Source organism: Astatotilapia calliptera, chromosome 9, assembly GCF_900246225.1.
Source record: "Astatotilapia calliptera chromosome 9, fAstCal1.2, whole genome shotgun sequence".
Taxonomy (NCBI): Eukaryota; Metazoa; Chordata; class Actinopteri; order Cichliformes; family Cichlidae; genus Astatotilapia; species Astatotilapia calliptera.
The window spans coordinates 1,481,697-1,492,500 of NC_039310.1; the positions used below are offsets into that span (position 1 = coordinate 1,481,697).

At 43.7% G+C, this 10,804-nt stretch overlaps 1 protein-coding gene across 2 annotated transcripts in view; it reads right to left on the reverse strand.

Moving 5' to 3' along the window:
- The window catches only part of kcnh2b (potassium voltage-gated channel, subfamily H (eag-related), member 2b), a 249,338-nt gene that overhangs the window by 120,585 nt on the left and 117,949 nt on the right, over positions 1–10,804 (reverse strand). The window contains exon 1 of one of the 2 annotated variants that reach the window (XM_026180215.1): positions 1,044–2,135. The exons of the other annotated variant lie outside the window; for it this stretch is intronic. The gene's annotated coding sequence lies outside the window, so the exon portion shown is untranslated. Of the gene's footprint in view, positions 1–1,043; positions 2,136–10,804 lie in introns of those variants that run through there. 2 annotated transcript variants of the gene reach the window in all.

Here is a 10,804-nt window from a genome sequence, read left to right on the forward strand (position 1 = left end):
CACACGAGTGCTAAAACAGCTAAGTAAGCGTGAAATGAAACCACACACAGGAGAGCGTCGCACAAACACAAAATAAGCTGCTATTCTGCTTTTGACACCATGAATGTGAGCTTGCAATTGCATTAACATGCATGTATACACACAGCAGTATCGTCATCATCCTCATCAGCAGCGTGATGTAAAATGATGATCTGACTGAAAGAAGTGAAGACAAAACTGTTGCAACATAGTATCAAAGTGGAGGAAATTCCAGGACATCTATTACACACATTCTGTGTACACAGTGAAATCTGTGAGTTTCCTTCTGTCCTTGAAAATGAGCAGAAACTCGACTCAAGTATCAGTCTGGCTAACGAATCTTATCTCCAAGCAGACATCCTCACAGACATCCCGAATATGACAGCACATAATACAAAATTACACATGAAAAACATTCTGAACTGAGTCAAACATATCAGTCCATCATATATGTAAATAAGGTTGTTCCACTTGGTTATTAAGAAAAGCTCAACCACACATATAAGATACTGGTTACTGAATTATGTGGCAAATGAGCACTGGGCCCCTATTCAAAGAAGACCATGAGATGCACACTGAAAATAAAACTGCAAAATATTCCAAAAACTCCAAATACATGATACATAGATGCATGCCACGATTCAAACAGTACAGAAAGTGGACATGTGAACTGTTTGTTTCTTTTCATGTTGAACAGAAAGGATTTAATCCTATAAATTTACTCTCAAATATTCTTGTTTTACTGAAAATGATCCATGAAGTATGTCCTCCTGTTGCACGCTGTTTAAATACATTTTAATCGGTTTTGTTGACATTGTGATTCGAAACATCACACCAGCAAAACCTACAGTGAAATGCATCCAGTCTGCAACATCAACTTAAAGTGCACGGGCGTTTTGAGAACTTAAGCTTTTTAGTTTTGCACCGTAATCCTTCTTTTCTTATCTGTCGCCTTTAAACATGGACGCCAAACAAAGTTTCTTTCAAATTCCCTCTCATACCTGATCTGCCCGTCTGCAACTTACCTGCAGAGTGATGGTCAGTGAGCACCCTCGCAAACGGAAGCTGTGGCAGTTTTCGCAATATGGAGCACTTGGGTATTCCGTGCAACCCAACGTGCAGGATCTACTGCATGCCTGCCTGACCCACCCACCAGCCTGCCATTCATCTCACATCATTGCTGGAGAGTAGGGCGAAATCCGATTGGACAACAGCATAATCCCAACACAGGAGGGGAAAAAATATGAAACCCAAGGGAAAGTAGAGGATTACACCATCTGGCCATATCAGCGACGCATATAAACATGTGCCAGTTTAAATGCGTGCTTATATGTGCACATGTGTATAGATGACCAGGCTGATGTTCATTCACAAGTCACTGGGTCGTGTCCATTCATGTCATTAACAGCGTTCCCTGTGCATTTGTAGCTTTTTTCTTCTTCTCTTTTTTTAATCGCTGAAGGTGTTGGAGCATCACCCCCAAAGCTGCTTTACAAAGCTCTGCATCCACGTGGCAAGGACAACGTGCACACAATCTAGAAATTTGAAAGCTTTGCTTTCCTCCGCAAGCGACTGTCCCGTGAAAAAGTGAGTGAGAAGTAAAAGATATTGCAGAGAATATGTCTGAGAAGATCTTTCAATAATGCTTCAGCTATTAAGTAATTTGAACTCTTTTATTATTTTTCTGAGTTAAATATGAACAATCATTCATATTCATTCACTGAACTGATGAAGAAACAGGATGGAGTGTGTCTGTGTTCGGGACTGGCACTGGGAGTGCACCAGCTTGGGCTTGTGTCTCCTCCAGCAGATTCTTTGAAAAATACTTGAAATTATAATATTATCAACAGATTAATGTGGATTAAATCTTTCCCTCACTGATATAATTACATTAGAGACATTAATAATCCGAGGACCAGGTCCTAATCTAATAGGAAATCATTACATGTCCCATGTTTGAGTCAGGATCATTCCTGTATACATGGGAACACTTTGGAAAGCTGGAAAGTTTGTGGGTGACAGATTTAGTAATATTTACTAATATGTACACTAACTAACATGAATGCACGCATGCACTGAAGTACAAAAGCAACCTGGACTCCCACTCTGGTTGCAGGGCCTCCTCATTAATACCCAGGAGGAAGCCACTGTGTTATTACTGTCTTAGCTGTTCCCAGGACTGCGCTCTTCTGGACAGAGATCTCCGCTGTTGTTCCCGGGATCTGCTGGAGCCACTCGCCTAGCTTGGGAGTCACCGCACCTAGTGCTCCAATTACCACTGGAACCACTGTTACTTTCACCCTCCACATCCTCTCCAGCTTCTTCAGAAGTACCCCAGCATTGGTACTTCTTAAGCTTCTCGTGTTCCTTCTTCCTGATGTTGCTGTCATTCGGAATCACTACATTCCGAATGACAGCAACATCAGGAAGATATATATCTATATGTACATAGCGCAAACCACTGCAACAGTTGCCTCAAGGCGCTTCGACTGTAAGGTAGTAACTCCATAGCATACGAGTGAAAACCCTGAGAATCACATGATCCCCATGAGTAGGCACGGGGCGACCACAAGAAGGAAAAGCTGCCTTTAACAGGAAGAACGCTGACTGCAAAACCAGACCGGATGATTGAGCATGCATCAAAATGGGAATATGTTACCTTTCAAATCAAGTTACAGCTATTCTGTCCCTAGAAGTTGCTCTCTTATAAGATTTCTATTTGGATTTGCCACATAGGTGAAATTTCCTTCTGACGGGTTAGATGTGACCTTACTCTAAGCCTATAAACCCAACCTGTAACAGGTGACTGTCCACCTGGTGGATGCTGACAGGTTTCATTGCTGTTTAAGGGTTTAGAAAATGTTAGGGGTAGAATCCGTGTGTGGTTAGGCACTCGGTGATGGTTTACATTAAACAGCAGATGCATTACAGCAGCGACAGATTACCACAGATATAGGTCTACATGTGCCCTACATTTTTCAGCGTGGTGCAAATGGAGGATTACGCCTACGTACTTCAGGAACATCAGACCTTTCTTAATGTTGACCCTCATACCGTCTCCGTCTACTGTGAAAGATTTCCTCCGAGAGCATCTGAAACGAGCTGAGCTCTGAGGTTAACGGGGCAAATGGCATTTCATCTAAATGCTCCGCCTGGATTTATTCCAATTCAACATGTTCCAGCTGATAATCTGATTCACCGTTGCTGATTTACAAAGCTCTAGGAGATTATTACAATGCACTAAACACATAAAAAACTGCACATGGCAGACCCAGGGATAGCCCAGCATCATACACAGCAGTGTAGACAACTACAAGGACAAACACTGTGAAATGTAACATTTAAAAGCTTACTTGGATTTATTAATCAGATGGATTATTTATCAATAAGTGAGAAAATAGTTCCTACCAATATTCAGAAAGGTTTTGGGGGACAAATTAGAAACGTATCCTTCCTTGTAAAGATGAATTCAATTCAATTATATGGAACCAAATCACAAAAACAGCTGCCTCACGGTGGTTTGTACTGGAAGATATACGAGCCCCTACAAGCTTGCACTGGTGACAGCGGGACAGCATGAACACAACTGATCTCTACAATGTATCCACTGCCAAAAAGTACCAAAAATGACTCAAGTGGTTTAGATCTATGTTTCCATAAACCTTTCGCTATGGCGATCTCCCACATGTGCGTACAGGTAGTCGACCAGCACTGACTGGTACGGACTTGGAGCGTAGTGGATCCTGTGGTGAAAACCTTGAAACATTAACAGTGACTGTGTCATTACGCTTACTAAAAATCCAGAGAAATACATGCACATAATGGACGAAAAGAGAAAACAATCAAAAATAGATGTAATGAAATGAAGCAAATGATTTATTTCCCCATTTGTATTCGCCATGCACACAGGATACTCATTTAATCATCATGACTGACGGCGTGGCATACAGTACTCTTCCCTGATAGGCTTAGGGACAAGGTAGGAAGGATTAACTGCTGAGGAAGATCTTTTTTCCAGCTTAGTAGGAGATGACAGAGGATTGGAGGACAGTAAACAGAGATTAGGCTGCCCTGAAGTAATCAGATGTGAAAACACACCTAACTGCGAAGGCCAACGCTTCCTTCAATGTTATAACTGCACTGAGTTGGATTAGAGGTCAGGGTCACTCCCGCTGCTGCGGAGCCCATCAGGCAGCTTCTCCCTTCTGTGCTGGGTGAAGGCAGTGATGAATGTATTTATTGCTTTATGAAACACTGCTCTCCGACATAACAAACGTATGAACTCCTCTGTACTACCACTGAATGCTGAAAGCACAGCCATGTAAGTTCTACACCTGCACTATCATTGGGACTTCAATGTAAAGTTCTGCATTGGCGCCTCCTACTGGACGACAGCTGCCTCTACACACAGCACAGCGCAGACGTCACGTATCCCTGTGTGCGTTTGTAGGAATTATGCTGACTGAACTCTAAACAGTGAGGTGCATCCCTGTAAGCAGCTTTGGCTCTCACACTTCTTTTCTTTTGTGTTCTTTTGAAATAAAATAAATATTTGATTCTAGCGATTTTTCTAAAAAATATTGGTGTTACATCAAAAAGATTTACAGATGCCACGGGCAGTATATTTTATTTAGCATAAAAGGAGCATGGAAGCACGTTAAAACTGTTTTCTTCTCGTGGTCGTGGTCAAATACAGTGCCGGTTACATAAGTCACAGCTGTTCCAGCCCTGCAAACAGTGTGGACGGGCTTCTGCCACAGTGCTGCTACAGTAAGTAAATAGCTGCATTTTCATCAGGACGGGAACATTGCTTCTCAACGCTGTTAGCCCGTGTCCACTGTCCATTAGAGACAACAGGATAAAGAACATGAATCTGTGAGTGCTACAGCGATGTAAGAGGATGAGCTCTGCTGTATCACACACACAGTGACAAAGTGCACATCACTGTTTAGCAGAAAAAACTTCACATGTTCGCTTCCACACAGATTTTTTAAAGGGTAGCTTCTGATGTTGCCGGTCACTTTCAGAACCCCCCAAACCCCACTGTCAGACTATACTGACAACCATATTTTCACAACTGCCCCAACATGTCATTGTTCTTATTTTTAGCTTTTAGCACCCACAGAAGAAGTGACAGGGTGAGGGAGTCAGCATGGGTTGATGGATATGCACTGCAAATCAAAAGAGAGCTGCAGAAAACGCTGCTATAGATTACATGTTGCTCTGGACTTCATTGTAGACAGCTGTAATCTTTCCTTTTCCTTGGCGGGGAGGAAGCAAGAGATTAGAGGGGTTCCTCTTGGACGTGGTGAGAAATGATTCTGATGATAAAGGCAAATGAAACAAACGCAGCAGGTCGGGCGGGAGGTTTTAACGAGCACACTCGGCACGTTGTACTGTGGAGGCTGGATCCTTACTGTATCCCTCTGTTCACTGCTCTGCATATAAAAGAGTCAGCGAACCACTAGGTGGCAGGGCACAACAACTGCTTTGGAGGAGATATCCATTCTCATAAATGCACACGCACCCACACACACAACCTGGCCTGCTGTATATATTACCTTTAGAAACAGAGAGGCATGGAACTAATCTGGCTATACTACACCGCCGCATCGAGCCTCATGCAGGTGTGTTATTGGAAAAGGGCTGGGCAGGGAGCTGGATGACAGAATGGAAAAATTAATTGGTGAATGGGCGCCTGTGTGTGTGTGTGGCTGACTGTCAGTCACACTCTTAATATGGTTCTGCAACCACACACATACACACACCTTCACCATCCTTCTGATCTTGGCCACCAGCTGTTCTCTGATATGTGATATAACATTACACAGCGATACTGATGCCACACGACTGACCCCTGCATCCATTTCTGGAGTGTTTTTGTATAAGAAGCAGCAGGAGGACAAACTAGTCCAGATAACAACTCATCAGCCTCCTTCATCTGTAACAGAGACAAGTAGGCAACAGGTGTGTCAATGTGGCGAAGTCCTAAAAAGGTGCGTCTGACTGTGCAGGTGTGAATGCCGTGAGCATTTAGAGGCTATACAAATATGTCCTATGAAGCCCATACTGAGTGACTCGGTCTGCCCCCTGTTGGTGGAAAATGAGAAATAATGTTGTGTAGATGTAGTGAGACTGTGCATATGATTGATGCAGTGAAGCTGAGGGGACCACGGTGGCTGGGAAGTTGACAAAGCTCCAGACTGACAGAGGGATCCATTACAGCGGCGGCCCGTCCCACGGGGCACCTGTCCTGGATGAAGCATGAGGTGTGGTGCTGTGAGTGGAGCTTGTTCTGTGGTGTTTATTAAGGCCCAGAAACTTTAAGATGGATTAGTACAACGGCAAATCTTCAACTGCGGGGTTGTTCCGGAAACGTAAAAGCTATTTGCGATTCAAAAACTAGACTCTAGAGAAAGTAATTCTGTGAGGTAAGGTGGAAATGATTTTACCCGTCAGGCGTTTTTTAACATTCAGAGACAGTTGCCACTGAGTGGCTCAGAATAAATGAACACAGCATGGATGGCAGACAGGCTTTTAAACATTTCAACTGCAATCTGATAAAGTGAGAGCGTGATAAAAGACAGAAGTCGCTACCGTTCTTTCCAACTGCCATAAAACCTCAACATTTGTTTAAGGGACTTGCTGTTTGAAACACACTACAGGGCCTCCATTGTTTTGACGAGAAAGCCAAAAAAGTATTTACATAAATCGGGAAATTGATCAATACGGTGTCTCCTAAACTCCCTCACTGCCATGTTATATTAGTGCAAAGACAACCTTGTTTCCAGATCTTTCCCAAGCTTCATTACAGCTGCCCCTTCACAACTGATGAGGTGGAGAGACGAGAGAACGAGAGGGATGGACAGTGTTGGACTGTTAGAACTGCTTTGAAATTCATATGAGCTGTTCGCACTAAAGTAAAAAGCACCATCACTTCATGTGGATATCCTCTCGGCGCCAGCGGCGGTCTCAAGGCTGGAGCTGAACAAAACACCCTGATAACGACTGTGTTTAGTCTGTTCTTCCTATTCCATGCAAGGCCACCTGGGTTGGCTGGAAGACTGTTTACTTAGCCTGGCAGGGCGAAGGACACTGTCTCAGCTGAACTCTGGACACACACACACACACATACATATACACTGATATGCACACACTCATCCCCCCTCCCTTTCCAAACGCCTTCGACGCTTATTCCCTTCCGATGCTGACGGTGGATCAAGGAGACCAGCGCACGCACCCCCGGATGTACTGTCTAAATCAGCTGTCTCTCACCCTTTACCCCCCCTGTTGCTTGTCATGTGTTTCTTTGGTGTATTAAGAGTTGTTTCATGTGCAGAGGTGTTTTTTTCTGTTCTCAAACTGATCTCCCTGTTGGAGCTCAGTCTGGGAGGAGTTATTTTTTCCTCCTTATCTTTCCTCATGTGGTGCATTTTCCATTGTTATACCTCTCTGACCTGTCTCCCCAATGTGATGTTTGTGTAATGTATGTATGGTCGGAGGGTAAGATGGCGCCGCCATTGCGTGCAATAGGTCGGCAGCCTTATGAAATTTCCCCGTGTGGGACTAATAAAGGTATATCAAATCAAAAATCAAAAATGAGGAGTCCGACGCCGACTGGGATCTTCGACGCTCACGTCTGATCACAGCTCAGTAACCAAGGAAAAGAGGACGTGTAATGAGGGCCAAAAGTTCACGGGAGAAACGTGCTCCCATCACAATTACTTCATGCCCGCTCAAAATACATTACACACAAACACACAAGCAAACACAGCATTAGAAACTGATTTATGCGCTCCACAGGTATCACCATCTTTGTCGCACGCATTGTGGATTTATTTTGAAAGCATTGCCTGTAAAGTGCCAGAGCTTCCTCTATAAATCCGTATCCATCAGACCCAGTGAGAGTAAGTTCAACTGGACACACTGTTATTAGGTATAACTTCAAACCTAATGCTTTTGCTTCTTTACTGTCAGATATATACAGTCAGAAAAGTGGATGCTCATTTTAAGTTCAAAAGATGAGTTAAGCACCAGTTTCCTTGAGCCTGCTGGGTCCTGCTCTGGGGCTACAGGAGCACAACATAAGGGTTAAAGGAAAGTGCCGCGGTCCACGAGGCCACATCCAGAAGCCAATTTACAGGTTAAGGTGATTTTATTGCTACTAAAAGCTGAAATCTTTAAGCCGGAGTGAACAAAGGCCAAAATAATAAAGCAAACAAGCTATTCCAAAAAGGGAAAACCAAACAAAAGCAGCACTACCCCCAAACTCCCCAACTGAATAAACAAGAGAAAAAGTACAGAAAATAATAAGGCAGGTCCCCTCTGCTGCTTCAGATTATCTACAACAATATACTTAGCAATTCTCTGAAGTCGGACATGCAAGTTTGTCATAGATGGTTTGCAGGATAAGGAGGGTCAGCAGCTGCTGCTTGATGATGGAACCAATCAGCAGCTGGCAGCTCGCCAATCAGGAAGGACCTGCAGAGACTCTTAAAGGCACAGGACACACACGGAACAAAATCCAGCCACTGTGATCCAAAAATACGGCAACACAGCCAAAAGCTCAATTTGAAACTTTTTTTTCTACCGTTGGCTTTGATGATGTCAGTGAAAACAGATATCCCTAATGTTGTGACTGATGTGAGCACATCAGGCCCATCTACCAACAGCCTGGGTTTCCATCTTTTTACACAGTTTCCCAGTAAACGATAAAACACGTGTTTATTATAAGATATTACTGCTGCTGCTGTAAAGTCCAAGAATGATAAAACATGGAGCTGAAAATAAGCAGAATAGGTGCTTTTACTACAACTTGGCATTTGATTGTGGCATCTATGGAGAATGACTTCATTTTGGAGCCAACCTTGAATAGATATTCACAGACGTGCAGTTTAAGGGCGACTGTTTTAGTTCCATATTATAGCTTTGGAGTTTACCAAGAACAACCTAAGACAGGAGCACTGAGACCTGAATCACCCAAACACAGATCAGAGACTAAAGCAGTGAGAGACCTCAGACGTGTCATTTGTAGACGCTGAGAGCGGCTTTTGCCTCGTCTACACTGCCGACTGCAATTTGAAGTTGTGAAAACAGTGTACACAGCTGTACAGCAGTTTCCCTCATGCCTACTGCCTGTTGACACGTACATCAATAGCAGTTTGTCAGTCAATACATTACAAGTGATACCGACACAGAAATGAAATGTCTGAGGGAGATACAGACACAATATAAAATGTGAAGCTGTGCGTCTGAGGCTCCAGGATGTGAGTGCCTTCATGCTCAGTTACTGTGTGTGACAGTTTAAGCCACCTGAAAGGAATCCCAGCCAAGCTGTGGACATCTCTCTACCAGAGACACTGTGTGAGACGGCGGTGTCAAACATCTCACCCACAGCTCATGTCACACACAATGTGATTAACAGATTACACGTCAGCGCCAGTGTGCAGGCCTGTATACCTGCAGCATGTCTGTTAAGTGAGACAGCACACGTGTATGCAGCTTCTAATAGGTTACATGTCAGGAGGGTTTCAGAGCAGCAGCACCTTAGAGGTCAGACGCTGAGCTCCAGCCTTCAACCCGACACCACACCAATGCACAGAGTGAAAGTACACACTCGCTTCTAATTTTCACAGCAGATTTCAGAAAGTGAGTTTAAATTAAAAACGTTACACGTCAGGAAACAGTCTCTTGCTTTGTCTGTTACAGTAAGTTCCCTGGAGCTTTGTGAATCCCAGTCTGTGCAGCTCTTTTTGATTGCGTCATGGTGCATACAGTACCTCGTGGTCAGTGTGCATGCACGACTGCCCCATGTTATATGACCATTATCCATACTACAGTAGGCCACACAACCTATTTAAGCAGTACAGCATTTATCTGCAGTTACAAATGCATCATGCTGTGTGTATACGACCCAATGAGTGCTGCATCAAATGAATATGTAAATACTGAGCCACATTCTTCAGTGAGGATTTAATTCGACATGTTGTTGACTGCTTAATTAAAGGGCCTTGCACCTCTATCGGCTTGCCACACCAATCGGGAAACGCTCACTGAGAGATACTGGATGTGACTATTCTCTGGAAGAGCTCCTCCAATTAGAGCGACTCTGGAAGTGAGCAGGACTTGTTTCACATGAGCCGCCTGCAGTATTCTTTATTCTTCTCCAGACGTTTCATGCGCTCACCCTGTGTTAGCAGCAGGCTGCATGTTTAAGGACGCTACATATTTGCATTTGGTGAGAAAATTGAGGGAGGAAAGCAACAGGTCTAAACTATTTACCCATATGCCCTAAAAGCTGTCAACATCAAGTCGAAGGCTGTCAGTAACATTCAGTCAAACATTCATGAAGGATATTACACTGGTAGGAACTAAGAAACTCTGGGAAACAGCAATGCAGAGAAGGGTTAGATGTGATAGTCCTTCAAGTCCTGAACTTTCTAACCCGGCTGTCACATAATGAGCGACACCGCAGTGTCATTACATGTAATAAAAACTGAATCCCACTTTAAGCTCAAGTAAAGGCCATGTCACTGACATTTGTGACTTTTTAATGACTTCTCAAAATATGTAACAGATGTCATCACTTGATGGCTTAAGACTGGCCAAATTGGCACAGAAGTGGAAAGATGTACAATCAAAGGCAGAGCCAGTCCTAATAAACAGTGGACTACAGAAACACAATGAAGTGGGTCCAACCGTGTACTCCAACACTCTGGAGCAGGATGCCCTACAACTACCTGCTGCTTTAAAACATTACTGATGAGGATCCTTATGTGATGTCATG